Source organism: Lycium ferocissimum, chromosome 12 (assembly GCF_029784015.1).
Source record: "Lycium ferocissimum isolate CSIRO_LF1 chromosome 12, AGI_CSIRO_Lferr_CH_V1, whole genome shotgun sequence".
In the NCBI taxonomy this organism is placed as follows: Eukaryota; Viridiplantae; Streptophyta; class Magnoliopsida; order Solanales; family Solanaceae; genus Lycium; species Lycium ferocissimum.
The window spans coordinates 19,493,518-19,498,802 of record NC_081353.1 but is presented as its reverse complement, the minus strand read 5'-3'; the positions used below and the strand labels follow the sequence as shown (position 1 = coordinate 19,498,802).

The 5,285-nt window shown below is 31.4% G+C and overlaps 1 pseudogene; it reads left to right on the top strand.

The window, feature by feature from the left end:
* The first annotated feature begins 2,131 nt into the window (after window positions 1-2,131).
* LOC132041042 (sodium transporter HKT1-like) lies at window positions 2,132-4,987 on the top strand (annotated as a pseudogene).
* Window positions 4,988-5,285: the final 298 nt, after the last annotated feature.

The window sequence follows — 5,285 nt, the reverse complement described above, 5'->3', positions numbered from 1 at the left end:
TGTCCATTGTAATTATGCCAAGATGAATGAGCAATATTTAATGTGAAATGATCCCTCCACCATGTTATGTCCTCCTAAAACAATGTATACTTTCATAAAGTAGTAGATGCTTAAATATTCAAATGCATGCCTCACATGGATGCCTTATTTTCAGTCACTTGGCTGAATTCCATACTCCTTTCTTTCAATTTGGTTGTCCACAATATAATGTAAGTGTAGTGGATGAATCACATTTAAATGTATATTTGTATGTCTCCCATAGTAGTCTTATTTAAGATGACTTTGAGTCATCTTTTGGACATGTCATGTTAATGTTCATATTGGCTCATTGTTGCCACTAATTTTAACTTAACACCACGATTAAGTAGTTCCTAATTTCCATTAATGTTTCTATACCAAACAAAATTTGTAGATAAATTGTGACTTCAAACGAAATCGGAAGTTAAAGTCTCTACTTTGTATCTTGAGATAGTCTTAATACTCAGCCCGACTTGAATCATCCATATCTCCTTACCTCGATATCATTTTGACGAGTTGTTTGTTGCGTTGCAAACTAGACTCGATGAACTTAATTTTAGGCTTTTGAAACACCTTAAAACTCCTCATATACTAGGATATATGCCTCCTACAATATAGGCTAAAATCGGGTCCGAGATTTTACTGAAATTGTTCCGATTCATTTCGTTTAACTTCTAATCCTCTTATACATACATATACACAGTCATTTACCTCCATAACAATTCATATACATGTCTCGAAGGGTCCGTAGAATCACAATAACCATAAGTAGAACTCACAAAGCTTCGACGAAACTCCAATCGAAAAAGTATATTCCTATCTTTTGTCCATTTTCTATATCATTACTAATAATCTCAAATACTTTAAAAGGTCACTCACATTACCTCATATACATACTCATAACGCGATTTCAAATCCTTTAGGTTACCAGGTCACCTCGAGATACTTAAGACAACCATATTTATAACGATATTCTTACTAACTCGATTAACTTTCCTTGAACCTTCTTAACTCATTCTTTCTTGTTTTAATACAAGTAGCACGGATTATTATGGAGTGTGACATTCTCCCCTCCTTTAGAACATTCGTCCTCGCATGTCAAATGAGGACTAAAACTCGTCAATTAAATAACCGAATCACCCGTTATCGCAGACTATAGACAGCAAGATTTGACCCCGAAAAGGGTGTTTTAGGAATATTATGCCTAAAAGTGCTAAACGACCAAATGGGTCGTTACATATAGTTACACATAATCCCATCCATATATATATATATATATAATGATTTTCTCTCTTTTTCCATTTTTGTTACGAGCTCCTCTTGTTCCTTTTTTAAATAGACCGTTTCTTTTTTAATTAACAGATAGATTGATAGTAGTAATATTCTATATATCTAATGCTTCGTGGGAGTAAATACAATAAGGCCCAATTAAATAAGGTACGATATTAAAAATTAAAATGCATAAAATAATATGAAAATAATCTGTCTAATGTTAAAATTGCAGTGGAACCTTGTTACTTGTTAAAAAGGAAAAAAGAAAAGAAGTACTGTACAAATAAATAAATTAAAAAAAAAAAAAAAAAAAAAAAAGAGGAATACATCAAATTAAATTTTCAAGTTTTTTATCCCAACAGTCTATTAATTTTTTGAGAACAATGCGCCTATATTTTTTATATATAATTTCGGCCGTTCTTTTCGGCTGATTTTGTATAGGTTTGTAAGAAAAGTAATCGTAAATAAAAAAAAACTCCCGTTATGTTTTGTAATATTGGTGCTTATTTTATATATCCCCATAAAATAAGAAAATGCTGTACTTTTCTTATAGATCTCTAACCTAAAAGGAAAGTACATATATATGTTATAAAATTGTTATAGATATTAAACTTAGAAGGAAAGTAATTAAATGTCGTATAGAATATTACTAAGTTACAAAATAATATTCTCCTATTAATGTAGATACTAAAGTAGAAGGATATTAATTATTACCCATAAAGCTTCTCTAAATATGGTGTTAACATATTGTACTATATATAAATATATATACCATACAACTCTAGATCCAAGATTCTGTGGAAATCCAAAAGAAATAAAAGGTGCTCGTAGTTTCTCAACGATGAATAGCGTATTTTCTTTCGGAAAGAAGCTACAACATCTTTGTAGCTCTATATTTTTATATCTTGCTTGTTTGTGTGGATCAACATGTTTCCTCATTTCTTGTTTGTACAAATCCATCCTTTTTAAAGTTAACAAATTTTTTATACAATTCTTTTACTTCATCTTCATCTCTATTTTTGGTTTTTGGATTCTCACAATCTTGAAGCCAAGGAGTAGTACTAGTGATTTTACACCTAGGAAATTAGACTTGTATTTCACTTCTGCTTCTGCTGTAACAGTCTCAAGCATGTCCACTGTTGAAATGGAAGTCTTTTCCAATTCACAACTTATTCTTATAACATTTTTAATGTTTGTAGGTGGTGAGGTGTTTATTTCCATAGTTGGACTTTATTTAATTAGACCTAAGTTCAAACCATGGAGAAAAGATAGCAAAATTGAGTCAGTACTTAGTAATACTACTTCTTCTTCTCCGAGAAACTCGAATTTTATTGAGGATATTGAGTTGGACATTGTGGTAATACCAGATTCCCGAAAACCCGACTCATCGGAAAAAGATGAATTTCAAGATGATTTTGTGTCATCAGATACACAAAATCTCAAGTACCAATGTATTAAATTCCTAGGGGTTGTAACGTTAGTATATCTTTTAGCCATCCATATTATTGGTGCATCATCAGTTCTAGTGTACTTAGCCTGTGTTTCAAGTGCAAAAGATGTACTAAGAAACAAGGGGCTAAATACCTTCACTTTCGCGATTTTCACAATTGTTTCAACCTTTGCTAGCTGTGGTTTTGTTCCGACAAACGAAAACATGATGGTATTTAGCAAGAATTCAGGCCTTCTTTTGATTCTAATACCTCAAGTCCTTTTTGGTAACACATTGTATCCAACATGTTTGAGACTTTCTATTTGGTTCTTGGGGAAATTCTTTAAGAAAAGAGAAGCTAAATATTTGTTGAAACGTTCAAGAGAAATAGGACATCTCCACTTGCTTCCTAGCCAAAATTCAAAATTATTAGTTGTTACAGTGTTTGGTTTCATTGTGGTGCAAGTCATCTTATTTTGCTCTTTGGAATGGAACTCTTCTGTTCTCAATGGACTAAATAGTTACCAGAAAGTTGTGGGATCATTGTTTCAAGTTGTGAATGCAAGACACACAGGGAAACCATTGTTGATATCTCAACTATTGCCCCAGCTATTTTAGTGGTGTTCATAGTAATGATGTAAGTTAATCTATTCTTCTTGTTTTTCTACTCTCACTATATTTCTCCTATATTTTTCAGTTAGTATTCCTTTTGTCTCTATTTTATGTGAATGTGTTTGACTGGGCACGCATAGATCAATAAAAGCTTTTAAAATTTATGTCTAAAATAAGCCATAGAAATTTCTTCTTTCAAGAAATAGATTTTACTTTTCAAGATGATAGCTTAAACATGCAAGAAATATGCATATGTGTAATTAATTACACGAAAGAAACTGCCATATGCATATGTATCCAATCATCTTCGATCCAAGGTATGATTAATATATTACTATTTGAAAGCATTGCTTCATGGCATGAACTTATACTTACTAGAAACCTTAGGTTCATGTGCAATTTACAATGCATGTTCTATGGTCCGTCGAATTGCGTATCCATGCATATAAGCAAGAATATTCTTTCTTTTTTCGATGGTAAGTGGTGCATGTCTGATCTTTAAGAAAATATATGTTTGATCTAATAAGAAACGATTAGTAAGTCGTAATTTGACGTTCAACCCAGATAAAGAAATCAAAAACACACAAACGAAAAACCCCCAACTATTTTAATCTCATTATATGACACATTAGTATCTTAAGTATTTGTTTTTTTTTGATATTTTAAACGTATGAGTTTTAACTTAATTAGAGCCTTTCACACAGTGTCTAAATATTATTATGATATTAAAAGTTCTTTGCAAATCTTTCAAAAACTGAAGTAGCTTGGTTTTAACCTCTTACACAATAGGTGTGGTTTCAATTTGTTACCCTTTCCTTTTTCCTAATCCCCTATGTAAGTAGAAAAAATAGCATACTGTTGGTTGAAATATATATTGAATTAAGGGATAACAAGATGAAAAATACGTATAATTATTTATTTTCATTGCTTTCAGGTATCTTCCTCCATATACATCATTTATACCAGTTAAAGGTGTTGTAGAGAATCCAGAAGAGCCTGTAGGGGAAAAACAAGGAAGAGGAAAAGTTGTAGAAAATCTCGTATTTTCCCAACTTTGTTACCTATTCTTGTTCATTGTTCTTATTTGCATCACAGAAAGGAAAAGGATGAAGGATGATCCACTCAACTTTAATGTGCTGCATATCACTCTTGAAGTCGTAAGGTATTCGACAAATATCTCTTTCTCAATTTTTTATATGTCTATTTCAAGGTTGTGAAATAATTCCTTATTTGAACTTTTTCTTGATTTTTTTTGTAGTGCATATGGAAATGTTGGTTTCACAACAGGATATAGTTGTTATAGGATGATTAATCCAGACCCAACTTGTAAGAATAAATCGTATGGATTTGTAGGGAAATGGAGTGATGAAGGTAAAATTGTTATCATTATTGTCATGTTTTTTGGAAGACTGAAGAAATTCAATATGGAAGGTGGAAAAGCTTGGAAGCTCTTGTAATTTGATTAGAGAAATGGCATCCACATATTTCCAAGGAGAATAATTTGGAAGGGCTAGCTATAGTTATTAGTATTTTGTAGTTTTGGCCCTTCATAATGATGAAAGCAAACTAGAAAAATGTATATATTATTGAATTTGCTTTCGCTGATCATTTTCTATTTTTATTTCAATTTCTATGTAGACGTAGTTTTATTTTGTACGTCTTCATCCCAAATAAAAGTTTCTTTAATCATATGTATTTAGCCATGAAAATTTGGCTTCCATTTTATGTATATTTAGATAGAGTTTGAGGAGACTTATTGCTAGTAGTATGCTTTATTATTATATATAAGCATGGTGGGAGGACGAACACAACTCCTCCAGCTTGTACCATAAGCTTTACAAATTGTACCCACAATGAATGCTTGTACCATAAGCTATATAACTTGTACACTTTATTCAACTATTTTTATATCTCACGTGGACATATGTCATAGTACTTAATATTTATTCCCTTC